This window comes from Necator americanus, chromosome V, assembly GCF_031761385.1.
Source record: "Necator americanus strain Aroian chromosome V, whole genome shotgun sequence".
In the NCBI taxonomy this organism is placed as follows: Eukaryota; Metazoa; Nematoda; class Chromadorea; order Rhabditida; family Ancylostomatidae; genus Necator; species Necator americanus.
In genome coordinates this window covers 15,937,732-15,953,218 of record NC_087375.1, presented here as the reverse complement: position 1 = coordinate 15,953,218, position 15,487 = coordinate 15,937,732, and positions in this window count along the sequence as shown.

Genomic DNA, 15,487 nt, shown 5'->3' with positions numbered 1-15,487 from the left:
AATATATATTCAAAAACGAGCAAAAAAAATCCGTCTTCGTTTACTGTCACCCTGATTTTCAAGCCAATGATTTGGTTTTATGTGGATGCACTTTCTCCCGGATATGTCATCGAACCACGATATTCGATATATTTCTACCGCATTGTGAGATGATTAATTTTAGATATAGAACATGGAAACATAACATGTGGCATAGAAATTGTACCTTTTCCAATGGATATTCTGCCGAACGTGAATCAGTAGCTGACGTAACGTGGCGATCAGTCATTGGGCTAGTAGTGAATTAATTCTTCAATGTGCCTCGCTATTAACCAACGGCTATGGCTCCTTGATTATTAGTATTTACCCATAATTTCCCATTTTGTTGACCACTTGAATTTTTTCATATAAAAAAAGGAAGTATACATAATCTGTTTTGTTCCTTCTAGTGAACCTTTAAAAAAAAACTCCTCAACTTTCAGTGACTACGCGATTTTTTGTGGGTGCCGTATATCAGTAATTTAGGGGCCGAACTCCACACGACACGTGTTCAAAATTGATTTCACAGACCGTTCCACGAAAGAAATGGACATGTCTGCACTACCAAATCGTAGCGTTCGGTGTTCACCTGAGGGGAGCGCTTCCCAAGACTTTTCAGATCTTACGATGTGTTATTTAACAGAAATCCTGGCTATGTACCAAGTAGCCACGCCGCAAATGTCATCTGCGTGGTCGTGCCAGGTTCCTCTCGTAACGATCGGATGACCGGTGCATGTCCTTAAAGACAGCACACAACGAAGGTGTCAATGTTGATATCTTCAAGAAGAATGTAGTTGTGAATATGGGAGAGCACGCTTCATTTCCCCTGATAATTCGGAGAAACGCGTGTGAAACACCTCTGTGTAATTCCATCTCCATAACGATGCAACTTATTACGTGAAGGTCCTGTACCGTTGGGAATTGTGTCGTGTGGAAAGAGGCAATGACTTTCGTCATCTACATATTTGAAAATTTAGAAGCCATACAGCTTTGATCCGATGACGAACGAGGTTCGTTTATCTTCGCTCATTTCTTATGATCGCCGATACAGCGTATTTGATAAATGATCGAAGTTACCTCCGTGATAATACGAATTTCGTCCACGTTTATATTGCTCACATCACGATCGAATGTCGGAGCAACAAATCAGAGATGGGTTTCTCTTCTGGGGAACAGGGTCACAGGTGGAGAAGAAGGTGAAGCAACAAACAGACGGGACGGTAGTGGAAAAATCGGCTGTAATTTCAGTGAGAATCCCCATGAGGAAATGAGGCAATATGTAGGAAATGATGGTAGTCATCATCTCGGACTAGCATTGGAAAAGTGGAACTTTCTGGCTTGTGTACTGGGCCTTTTACTTCTGCTCTTAACATTTACTGGAATAAATAAAAAAAAATGAGTGTGCCCCTATGCTTTTCTAATACCTATGAAAAGTGTTTTTTGACTTGCCCACCCTGCACTGCCCGTAATATGTTGCATCGTTAGGGAGAAAAGATCACTCAAGGCTGCTCCCCGGGATGTTTTTCATGGCTACTAAAGTGAATTGAGCGTGATCACGCTCATACTGGTGAACTACGGTCTTAGAGAGATCCTAACATCGCAAATTTTGTGAAACGCTTCTAAAAAGTGTATCTTTTAGCTTTAAAGACTCTTCAAAAGAGAATTTCTGTGAGACGTAAAATTCCGTCTGTTGTGATCGCAATTTGCAAATTTTGAAATTTGACATCGTTAATCAATTTGAAGAGGGGCTCCCTAGTTCTACCGTCGCGTTCTTTATTCCTAGAAAACGTCTGCTAATTTCAGAAAACTCACGAATTTCCTCTATGTAACGACCAGAACTAATGAGATGAATTATAAGTATCTCAGGGGGTGCTGGCCGATGTACTCTTTTCTTTGATAAAACAAGGATGAGCGATATAATTATCCAAGCCGCTAGTATGTGGTGGTGAAAATTGTGATCTAGATGTAGTTTTGCTGAATTCTTGGTAAATTTTTGAGAAAATTCCACTGTATGTTCTCATGGTGGAGTCGAAATAGTATGCTGTCATTCCTTCGCCTCCTCCAGAATTACTAGCAACTATTCTTAGAGTGAAGAAATAAAGAGCTGACTCCGTTGAACACGTAGGAAAAAGAGAGATATTTTTTATAACTAGACGACTTATGTTTCAATTCTCCCTGACTTCGTCACTACAAAATCCCATTCTTTGTTCTGTTCTTGGCCTGTCAGTAGAGTTCTATTGTGTTTCTATGGTTTTACCCTCCCATTCCTAATTTCCTAGGAATAGTGTAATTAACGATTGCAGTTGTCCTGTTCATCCTTGGATAATTTTACCTGAATTGTGGTTTCTATGGCGGCAGAGCCTCACCCAGCAATGTTTTTTGATTGTATCCACGAAGTATTGCGTCCTCTATACGTAATGCCGATTTCTATACTGTCTCTATCATTCGAAATTAAGTTCAACAAAAAATACTTAAATCTAAAAATACTTCTCTGTTTTCCGTAAACTTCTGTCATCCTTCTGGAAGGCTCTCGAAGACGCTCTTTCAATGTCCACTTGTTTGTGAAGAAAATACTTTAATCAGTGCTGTTGAAGAAACTGGATTGTTTACTCGAAGTCGTACATAATTCATTCATACTAATCCTTTAGGAACAGTCTTCTCCTGTAGTCAAATATATCTTGTCTGATGAAGGAGTGTTCCATAGACTCTTTTCCTAGTTGCCTCTCCTAAATGTTTCTGTCCATACTTTTTTTGTTTGTTTTCGATGATGAAACCAAAAACAAAAGTGCAGGCGTGATTGTCTTGCTTTGCGCTTAGTTTGGTTTCAGAAAGAGTGTAAAAATTCGTGTTTTGCTTACGAGCGTTGCTCACGTTACCTCACAAAGATCTCTGCTTATTTTATTCTACCCGTATTTCGTTTTTTCACTTGCTTTAGGTATATCTGTACATGCAGAAATTAGTACACTTCACTTAGACTTATGTATGTGGATATCTTTAGAAAAATGGAAACATTGTGAGTTTGAAAAGGAAGGGAGAACACACGAAAAATTAGATAAAAAGGACAGAAAATAAGAAAGTGAAGACAGACAAATAAAAGCCCTTCATCTAACATCCGTATAATTTTCTTTATTTATTTTATTATTAGAACTGTTACGAATCACATGCAAGTCGCACTTGATATTCTCATTAATAGGCATTGCATTTATTATAAGTGGGAGGAACTTCTCCAAGTACAAGCTTCTTGTACTAAAAATATTCGTTGTCCATTTCCTTGAAGGGCATTTTTTTCCCTAGTAGATGCGTTCACTTCAGCATCTATATACTACGGCAAACAAACTGGCCGAAATTTTGGATCTTCGACTCATTTGCTATAAAACTGAGTAAGTTTAATGAATGCATCTACTTTTACTCATGCTTTTTAACTCATCTCTCGAGAAAAACACTGGCATCAAGCGTTCATCTCACCGAGATCCCCACCATTTTTGCCTGCTGTTCGCGTTTGTTCTGAACAATGAGGGATCTACGTTATGTCGATATCTAAAGACTTGACAATGATTCATTTCATTTCAAATTTCTATGTCCTCACTCTTCCGACATTGCTTCCGGCAATTCGGATGATTTTTGTTCGCTTTTTTTTGCTATCCTTACTAGAAGCACGTTTCTTAGCGGATCTTCCACTATGTAACCACTCTGGTAGTTTTCTTCCGATGAGTTTGCTCGCATGACTTCCTCATTCTTCTGCACATTGATTCCTTCCGATGACTCACAAGCTTGTCCTTATTCTGCAGCAGAGTTAGACGTGCTATACAAGGAAAAAGTGGAATTCACTTCATTTCAAATCAGTCGCTTCTTTAAAAAGGGTTGTCTTTCAGGAATTTTGAGTGTTTTGAACATTCCTGGCCTCACATTCTAATGACTTTTTAAAGAATAGTTTGGAGTAGGATCACTGCAATCATACAGTAATAATATATGCTCTTATTTTGTGAATCTAACCAGCCACCTCATTCTTTTCACAAATAGTTGGTTAGTTAGAAATAACTACCTTCCAGTACATTTTGAGTTCAATTATGCGTTAAGATTTATTGTTAGTGCATAAATAGGTACAAATTGAAAATATTTCCACATATATGGTGCGGATGTTCTAAGTACAAGAGAAGATCAACTTGAAACCCTAATTATTCATAATGAGACAAGCGGGAGTACAAAAATAAATAAATAAATTTATCTGTTTTTTTTTGGCGTAGTCATTATGTCACATGTAATCTGTTCTTCGAGAGTTCGTCGATTCCACGGGAAAGAAGTTTTTTTGGTTGTGAATGCAATCATTCGTTCGCTGTCGCTTTCACCTGTTTATCGCTTTTGAAATCACATTGATCTCTGCTGCTTTTCCAAAATTTTCCAAATTCATGATATTCAGATTTAGATATACAGATATTGTGATCTATAGTACCACTTCTATTTCTCTTCAGGAGTTCTTCCATCGCGTTGATGTTTTCGTTCGCCACTATGCGTTGTCTCTGGCTCTGTCATCTGCCCAGTCTTCCACTAAAGTTACTCCGCTTTTGAATTCCCTACACTGTTCGTATAGTCGCTGTATGTATGGATGCACACAAATCACCTCACCCTACTTCCTTCCTACAATGTATTTCAACGCGATGAAAGCAGAATATGGCGAAATGAATTTGAAACTCAAATATTGGATGCAAAAACTTCGGTACTGAAAAGTCGCACCGTACGGTGCTCGAACGCGGTCCACGCGGACGATAGAGCGACCATCTACATAGATGGTCGCTCTATCGTGTACGCGTATTTTTCTTCTTCTTTGTTGCAGCTGGACCTGCCACTTGCTCGTAGTTCCTTGAACCACAAACACAACTCCTGCGAATTTTCAAACTACTACTTTGAGTTTTCAAAATAGTACTACAATTTCAGGATGAAAAATTCAAAAAAAAACAAAATTCACAAGAAATGTGCACTAGATATGATCGAACCTAAGTCGCAATGAACTGACGTTGTTGGATTAGGAGTATCACCTCCGAGACGATTTGAACCTGGAGCTTCTACGCTTAGTAGTCTTATTAAAAAAAAAAGACGTTCTATGTTTTCCGCTATATTTATTTATGAAAAGATTTAATTTTGCTCCAAACTTCCTTTTAGTGAATTCCACATGGTTTTATATTCTTTTTCGACCTGTCCTCTTCTCGACGCTCCCTTGAAACCTCCAGAAGGAGGTCGTTGTTCAAAAGAGTTCAATTATGTGGTGGAGTCAAAGCATCTCTTTCGTTTTTTTTGATCTCTCGATCTACTCGAACTAATACTGTCATAGAGAGAATTCTCTTTATAATCTTAGGTCACATCATCTCATTAGACCAATCTTCATGTTTTCGGGACTACAGTAGTCGCTTTGGACTTCAACTATATTGTAGCTTCTCATTTAATGTGTTCCCGAACCTTAAGAACGTCAATCTACTATATAATGCGCACTTTGTTGTGTAATTCTGCTACTCCTACGTTCTTCCTCTTATGGATCATATCTCCTCATAGCCCACTTTAAAATTGGGAATTTTCAAGACGTGACAAACCGGAGCAATCTTCAGTACATTGAGTCTCTGAGGAAGTATACTCGATTGTGTAAAACATCCACAACGATTCTTTGTGGTGCCTCTATCGTTCGTTCATGAATTATTGATGACCGACATCGATGTGGGGCACTCATTGTCAAAAACCCTATTCTATCGATATCTACAGAATAGGCTTGTAAACACATCAAATTAAACAAACATTAGACTTTATTTTGTTCATATTCTTATTTTGCGTTCCTGTAAACATCTGATTTTATGAAACAGGTGGAATGGAAATTCCCCTGTAACGCATGAATTCGAGAGCTTAAAAGCAGCCTACCACGAATCTGACGGCGAGGGAATCTGCGGGAAAGGTTAGAGGTGGGGCTGTAGATTACTGAACAGTTTCACTCATCTCTCCCTGATCGTCATAAAAAAACGGCGCGAGAAGTCCCTACGAGGGTAGAACGCTCCTCTATGTACACATGCTTGTCTTCTTGGGAGCCTGTTCATTGGTTTTATTTGAATTGGCTGGTGAGAAGACATAATTGATCTTCAAATAAATAAAAATCAACTTCAATTCAAGTTTTAGTCTCGTTATCGAATGCATAATTACATTATAATTGCCTGCTGTCTCCAGTAAGATGTTCTCTTCTGAATGACATCAAAATGCAGGATCTATTGACCGGTTGATGCCCACGAAATCGTACGGCAGCGAGATGCGCACTTACGAAGAGCGAACTCCAGGAGCAGAGTTCCAGGTAGAGAATTTATACGTGCAGACGCGACTACGTACACAACACCATTCCGAAAGGATTGGCTCATCACCAAGGTTTTGACCAATGCCTTCATCCTTTATAGAGCACTTTTACTAAGCTTGTGTCCAAAAAACCAGCAAAATGCACTTGCGAAGGAAGAGTTGTGGCAGCAACTGCCTCTAAATATGTCCTAAGTTACTTAAGAAGTTCCTCCACTTTTCGCACCTTCTACTTCTCTTTCACACACTTATCAGCTTTTCAAAAAGTACGATGCCTGAAAAACAAGACATCAGGTATGCAGAAGTTACATGAGGCATAAAGGATTTTTACGCGATACCAATTTTTGAGTTCACTGAAGTAACCTCAAAATAAGAGTAGAGCAGTTTCGAAATCGAATTCAAGTTTATCTTTCAAAATAAGAACCTGTGAAGCACTAGTATAGTAGGAAGATCCTCGAGATTTAATGCTTCTAAGTCTGAAAAGATTAGCCCCTGCACAGCACCTCTTGGAACGGTGATATCACTCCTGCTGAATAAAATGAAGCTTCTGCCGCTTCAGTGCTTCTCATACATTTTTGATTACCATGGTTACTTTGTTGAAAAACTGTAAGAATTCTAGGAATGCACGAAGCTACAAAAGATCGAAAAGACAATTTTTTTCTTTTTGTTTGCAGATGCCTTCAACGTTGATTCTCCAGGCACCCTCAAAGTCGTTTTTTGTGGTTTCATAGCTCAGCTTCACGACAACAACAAAAAAAAACATTGTTGGCAAACATTTTTGAACATTTGTTTCAAAGAGGAATGCGAATGTATGCTCGGCGATAATGGTGTTCAACATACACTTTAACCTGCTTACAAAAAATTAATTTTTCGGTTTGAGATTCACAAGAAATGGTGCGGGTAGTTGCCAAGGTTAAGCTCTACTTGAAGACAATCGGTCACCGTACATCGTACCTTGGAACGTGTCTCAGGAAGTACTTTAAGATGTAGAAAAAGTAGAATCAAACGGTCGTTGTCACGTATGCAGCCAAATTTCTGGTGCTTAAAACGTGCGATGTGTATGACTCCTAAGATTCCTCATTGCGATTGTTTGCGCGATTCCTAGTACGTATACTGTAGGATATAATCCAGTTCCAGTGGTTTTAGGGATTCCAACGGGTCTCTGTTACGGACAGAGTGAGTGCAGCGTAGTGCTAAGAGATTCCGAGGGAGACGTGGTCAATGGGTCTGAACCACCCATACTCATTCTAACATCTTATCTTCCTATAAACCCGCGCCAGACTTAGCCATGAAGGCAGAAACACTGAATTGATACATTGGCTAGCCCGTGAAACTCTGTGCGGAGCATTTTTAGGCGTTTTCATGAACATCAAACGATTCTGAATAGAAGTCGACTCCATTGGCGAACGCTGCAAGGAAAAGTTTTGTCAACTCAACCGTTTCATTCTCTATCCGAAGTGGATGGATTGAAATCCACAGTCACTGATGGTGATTGCGAAATTGTCGATATTCTTCTCCTCCATCGTCCATTGAGGATGTTTTTATCAAATGAAACGTGCATGTATAGACGCCACCATAACCTAAATTGTTTGAATTAACTGGAAATGAAAAACATATTTTGAATTCCTGACGTCACCTACTGAAATACGATCTTCAGAATTCAGAGCTCTCGACCAGAGTACGGCTCAGTCACTAGACTTCGTCTCTTGCTGTTAATCTTCCAACCACATCACCACCTTTGGAGAGCGCTCACCACTCTCGTTATCAAACGAGAATATCTATTTCCCTTACACTGCAAAACGTAGCTAATCGATAAAACGATCGATTTCAGCTGGAATCGGTTGAAACAGTTCAGATCTAGGATATTCGTCTAAGTGTTAAACAGAGCAGTAATTGCTTCCAGAGATTTAGGAAACATTCGTCAGAATTGAACTAAATTAAATGATGCTTCATGAAAATTGCATGCTACTTCTTACGGTTGTTCTTTCATTTGTCTAAGCAAAATATTTTGCCTAAAAGACATGCAGTCTTTGAATGTGATCTTTGAATTATGAAAATATGCCGTATCACAATTGCAATCTTTTTAGATTGATCAAATGGTTGGACTTTTTTAATCAATGGCTATTTTCAATGCGATAAACTGTTCACTTATTTAATAATCATGTTCTATGGTTCTTTGTGAGAAAGAAAAGCCTAATAACATTGGTACAACACCACACTGATGGAATATTTTTATTACTTTATTTTTTTTTATTTTATCGAATATTTCGCCGACAAGTAGGGCGCGCAGAACGAAGAGCATTGAAAATCTACCGTAAAAATGGAAGAAGGTCGCTGAAAGTGAAGAAGGGTGTACTTTGAGCTGAGAAAAGTTCCGTCAGTTTTAACGTCAAAAAATAAGGGAAGTTTTTGAAAGAGCATACCTCCACGTACTTCTACCTTCCCTTCCATTCTCCATGCTGTGAACCTCCATCCTAACTCCATGCTCCGTGGTGTGTTTCATTATTTACGCGATAAACTAATATAAAGTAGAAGGAAATCATGAAATAGTATTAGTTCTCAGTAACACCACCACAGAGATCCATTAATGTAAACAGTAGCTACGTAAATTCCCAAGATGATAGTCTCCTATTAAGAAGAGAAGGAATCTTTTGCTTAGACAGAAATGTGAAGACCAATATATTTATACCGAGTAATTAACCGTTCCAGTTTTTTTTCTAGGGTAATCCCTGATAGATTCGTCCCAGAATTACTGGATTTCATTAAAATAAGCACTCATGGAACAGCCATTAAATGTATTGGTGTGACGTTGTACTGTAACTCTACGGCAACAAATTTCGCACAAAATAAGCATGATTCATTTACATTTCTGAATCGTGGTTCACCACTCGAGTTAGTTAGTAGTGTTCATTTTCTCCCCATTTTAACTTCATGAGTATCACTACGTCTGTTTATGAACCCCATCACTGTTGATTTCCGGATGATTGGATGGATATGGCCAGTGTTTAATAAATAGAAATGAGTAATTGTATGGTTCCATTAACTGTTTCCCCCAAAATCTTTGAGGGAATATAAAATGAATCGTGCATGCCCTAAGAGGTGCTTAATATAACAATTTTTAATTTTTCTTTTTTTTTAAACGGGGATTTGTGATGATTTTCGATGTTTTGCTCTTGTACTCACAGTTTTCGAGTATTCATTGGATCTTTTCAACCCTCCGCAGAACAGCCGCATCGTTGTTTATGATTGTGGATGACTTCCTCCGGACGTTTCATTTAACTTTTCGAAACTTATTTGTTTCTTTAACAGCGAGGAACCAATGCATCAGCACACAATGAATGTTCTGCTCTTATTTTCAAAGGAAAGTTAGAAGGAACTTTCAACTGATTACCAAAATCTCCTCCTCACGATCCGTTTATTTTCCTTTTTCACATTCATAATATGTATTGTCATTTTATCATGTTGAAGACTAATAATAGCTAATTATTCTTACTATTAATATGAAAAATATAGATCGAAATATTAATATAATGGAACAATTCGAGCACAGTCTTTTGTACGGAGTCGTTTGTGCTTATAAATTTATTCTTTTAATTCTACTACTGCTTGAATCTTTAGGCTATTGAATTTTCCGAACTATCACCTATTAAGCAGCAATCCTACAACTACTGATTTTGTGAAATCCAAAATAATTTATGAAACCTGACCTACGGGTCATTGTTCTGTTCATAGTTCTATTCATTCCTTCCACTCATCTTCTCAACTAAGAGTAAGTGCAGGGTTAGTATCGTCTGCACCTCCCAATTACCACTTCAGAGAGATTCCCGGTCCTAAAAATGGCTTATTTTCGTTTTTTAGCGCTTGGTGGTTTAGAGTAACAACTAACAGCGCTGCAAAAATTCGCCATTCACTGTTGATTCGCCGTAAACATTACGTTCGTTCCTCATGATTCCTCATGATTCGGCAAAGTTTTCGTCTATTGTGAGAACATGCAATCAAAACAGTTTCGGCCAGATGTTCCATCGAAACATTTGCGTTCACGTCCCAGCAGGTTCCACTCTGCAGCTGCCTTTTCTATTGCTTTTTCAACATTTATTTTTGATAGTTTTTGCAAGTTTGCTCACATCTATTGCTCATAGCTCTGCTGGATTTTTCACTGTCGAATTTTTTTTTGTCCTACAGGCAGTTTGCTGACAACAGAAAATCAGAATAACTTTTGTCACAGACTGCGTGATTTGACCACTACATAACTATCTCTTTTCTTTACTTCCTTGATGTGTGTTGAATTTCTGTTTTGAACCAGGTGATCTCTGAATGCAAAACTTTCCCTTCTCCTGCAGAACTTTTCGAGAAAATGACCAACTCAACTTCTTATATCCTTACTCTCTAGACGTCTTTCAAGTCTTACTTAAATCTTCTCTGAGGAAAGCCACTAAATCAGGAGGCGTTGTAGACCTTCCCTGGCCGTAGTCGTTGCTGTTGGTTAAAGAGGTGCACTTAAATCAGGAAACAAGTCTGGTCACCATCAGGATTCCTCCAACTACTCTCTTGTGTTCTTTCTCTCCGCTTCCCAAAATAATGTGGAATTCTTGTTATTCCGTCGCTCAGACGCCGTCGTGGCATTGCGCTTCCGTTCGCCTTGTCCTTTCACTTAAACAATGTTTTTGCTATTCACGCTGCAAAACGGCCCTATCCACGCGTTGTTCCTTCACTTTGATTAACATAAGGCCAGGTTCCTCATGTGCATAGCTGTGGGAGTTATAGTAAACTCTTCATTTATTATTTATACCATTATTCATCATTTATTTTTACTTACTACTTATTTATCTATAGTCTTGACCATTCTTAACTTAAAATAAGCGCATCCAACTTTGCTCAAAATTTGGACCATCTTTGAACTCAAACTCCCTAATTTACTCGTGATTTTATCGGAATTTTTGCTCTGTTTGTTCCCACCAGAATTATGTTTCATGACTTGATTCTATCAACGAGAACGCGAAAAATTTCTTCCCGAACACGGCACATTCACAGTTTTTGTTGAGGATCTTTTTCTGTGATCTTACAGAGAACTTTTTTTCGATCTGATTTTCTGCCTCGTCATTTCCTCAGGTACTTTGCTTGGTCGTTTTTCTAACCACAGGACCACAACTTTTTAAGAGCAACATCCCTATTCGTGCGCAAATTGGGACACAAAGATCGTTTTTATTTTATTTACTTGCACTGCATAGATACATTCCTGACCACTTAACCAATGACGACAATGTGACCCAACTTGGGTCACGGATTTTGGCCACGAGGAACGATATGATCCATAAAAGGTCGAGCAGTGAAACAGAGATGCAGTCTCTAACACTTATCAGACACCTGTCAAGCTGGAATTAAGAACACAAATACTTATCAGACAGTTTCTCCGTCTTCTCTAAGGGTAATTTGGTAGTCATAATAAGACTGAGTAAAAGTGAGATATACAGTACGCGAAAGTCTCGTCTCGGGGTGCCGCATCGGTGAAGGCGTGCACCTGCCACTCTCCACAACAAGGGAGGCACAAGCTCCTCCTAGCTCTTTTCTTCTTGCTTTTCTTGACCAGACTTCTTCTCTATTCTCTCATGTGACTAACATCTACTGTAATCGTAAGCTTAGTGATTTCCCACATTCTGTCCCAGGAGAATGTTAACTAATTTTACAAGTATTACAATTACAATTACATGCACATTACATTACAAAGCTGTTCAGAAATCCAAGGTCCGATATCAGGAGAAACTTTTGAATCTTGCGGAAAAAGATTCTTCATAGTATTAGGACTGGAAGAGAAGATAACTGTGTACAACAACACAAGGAAAAGCAACAATATCGAATTCCTACCGAGTATGGTCTCAGATGCATCCTAGGACCAAAGCAGACGGCTAAACTCATAGAAGAGATATTTGCTAAGAATAACGTTCTTTGCATAAAGAAAGAAAGGAAAACTATGAGAACCCAGAAGAAAAGAGGAGCTCCGGAAAGCTTGTCGCGCTCTGTGGAGGGGAATCAGTGCTCGCTTTTGCCAAGGACGCGATGCGTCACTCCGATACAACACGCTTTATGCCGACTTTACATAACAACGAAATTAATCACGTTCCTCACAGGAAAGCGAAAGAACGCTCGCTAAGCACTGGCAGTATTGTAAGATGCATCTCCATCAATGAGGACTAACAATCTAGTAGTTTCTTTGATATTACATAATTTTAAATCGATTTTCATAACTTCTTGCAATTTATTCCACCTGCACATGGTTCTCATTACTCTTCCATTTTCACAGTTCTTTTCATCTGCTGGAGCCGAATTTCTGTTTTTTGGCGAATTTGCAGTGCCATGTATTTTTAATTCATTTGTTGTGTGCTTAAACAATAATGAAATTATAGGTGCGCGTAGCAAAACACATGCTTTCTTAAAAGTTTGTCCGAGATAAGTAACGGCTTCGGTTCTCTCAACAGATCCTTCAACGTCAACATGTTGGTCTCCTTGACTTCGTGAATGTAGTAAATTAAGCGTAATTTATGGTTTTCTGGGACGAACTGTGATGAAACTCCTTAGCTTTTTTTCTATATTTGGAAAATGCATGGAGTGCCTCTCAAGTTGGAAAAAAGGTCTTGCGAAGCAGCATATTTTTAAACCAGATTTTTAGTTCATTAAGATACGACTGTAATCCACCACATATAAACCATGGCATCGATGACTTTCAGTCGTTTCTCAGGCATTTTGTCTGTTTGCTTTCTGTTTGTGACTTTACTTCTCTAGAACACCGAGAATTGCGCATAACAAATTTAACTGTGCACCTTTTTTCAAGATATCAAACTTCTTGTTGCATATCTGCTACCTTACGGGTCGAGGCAAATATGTAGTAGTTAGGAAGGGTCAGTATTGAAAAGTGCAATATTTGTGAAGATGACGACTTCCTCTTTCTCGTTTTAGATATTTCTGGAGTTTGTTGGTTGTTGTTGGCACTTATGATGCTCGCTTTTAGAAACCCACAACAGAGGAAACCTGAACAAAATACATACCATATAAAGACAGACCGTCTTAGAGTCTTATCGAGAAAATTTTCATGTATTTTGTGGCAAGAAATGCTCTTTTGCCATTTTCATGTACTCGAAGATCAAGCTGAAGGTATCGAGAAAACTTCCCTCTGTCAGTTTGTTCCAGACTGTTTTAAAAGTCTCGCAACAAAAATTTTGGAAATTCAGAATTTTCCAGAAATGGATTGAATGCCTGCAAATGCAAGAAACTTGTTTTATGTGCTCAAAGTTTTTCATATTTCTGTATATAAGGGTGCACATACACACTTGTCAATTTCCAAAATATGATAAGTGAACAACAACTTCGGATCATCAACTACTGTAAGTTTTGCCACGAACCGCGAGCAGGGTTGCAAACATCATCACATCAACGTTGAGCGATGGCACTGTTCCTCCTTGCATGGTCAAGCATTTGTTTAATCTCTTCACAGGAGATACATGCTTCCAAGGCAGCGAGTGCAGTGGACGACCGTCTTCTGTCGACAATATCGCATTGTCTACCACTAGTTACTTCTCATAGCGAAGACAATCACAGCAGCCGTTCATATCGATCAGCTTCAAAAATCCGAAAAAAGTGGCGAGGAGCTCCACTGCCCATTTGCCGCACGGTCGTTTCGGGAGCTCGCAAAAGAAACTGCAGAACTGGCTGGCACTCGGTTGCCCACCCTCTGCATCCGTCAAAGTTTGCGCCGTAAGACTACCACTTGTTCCGGCTGAAGCATCACTTGCACAGGGACATTTGACAATTGCGACGATCCCGAAACAGTGGTCGACAACTTTTTTACGTCGAAGCAAATTCTGGGGAAAAGGCATCAATGATAATGATTAGTGATAATGATTTAGCATGATTTTTGATTGATCTATGACCCATATGCCGTGATCAGTGATGCCCATTGCACATACACGTTCATGTTGAATATATCATTGAATCTCAATTGTTTGAATAAAGTTATTTTGAAAGAAATTTGTTAGAAAATAGGTGCAGGACTTTCCGAACAACCTCATAATCAGCCATTGGTAGAAGTTATCTGTTTCGAACGATTTTTCCACATCTTCCTCAATGCTCAGTATTGAAGTCAGAAGCTCTGCTTTTGAATCACTTCTGCTTTTTGCTCATCTCTCTTGCATAAGTTGTATTGTTGACTTACCATTCACTAACTTGCTATTATTATGGAGTACTAAGTGTGCACATTTTCTGCAAAAATATTGATTGCGACATTTAATGTGTCCGTTGAGGAAAATGTGTTCTTTCTACTGTGAATCCTCCAACTTACATAGGTTTTGACGATTGTTCTCTTGTTTCTTCTCATGCGCATTCGCTTCTCCTTCCTGAGTTGTTTCTTTTTCTCAGAATTCTTTGCTTCCTTCTGTTTTAGATGTAGATTAAGTTGCTGAAATGACTGCCTGTCATTGTTAAGCCTCCATGCCTTCATCGGTGTCGGAGTCAAAGCTTAGTAAGCTTTCTAGGCCTATAGCCTACTCAAGAAGGTTATTCGACATGTTGAAAGTGATTTTAAGACATTTTCAGCGCCAGAAACTATTTTAGCTGTTGCTAGGTCATCACATAAATAATGCTGTTTTTTCAGTTACATAAAATCAATTCTGAGGTAATTTTGAGAGTGGAACAAAACCACTGCCACGTAAGCTGATGACGTCGATGATTCCTCTTGAACGTGGATGCAGTGATGAGATTCATTTCTTCACAAAGATCTCTGTGTTCGCATCAATACCGCCTGCTGGTTGGGTATCTTGGATACCAATGTGTTGAGTTCATCATAAAAAGCTTCCCTGTAATAGTCTTCAGCGGTCTCTGTAGGTGAGTGAGCACTTACAATCCCGAGTTTGTGTCCTCTGCGCAGTTGTAAAAAGGCGCTTCTTGACGACGTTGGGCTAAATCCCTCCAACAGGTTATTATAATCGTTCCTAACGGCTATTGTACAGTCCCCTACTTTTCTTTCATCAACACCGCCGCAATAGATGGTGTAACTGCCGATACCAATAGAGGGCAATCCCTATTACATGTTTCCTGCAATGCAGCAAGCGGTGCGTGCAGAGATCGCTGAAGTCTGGATAGAGCAGCTTGTTGGAGCTCACCT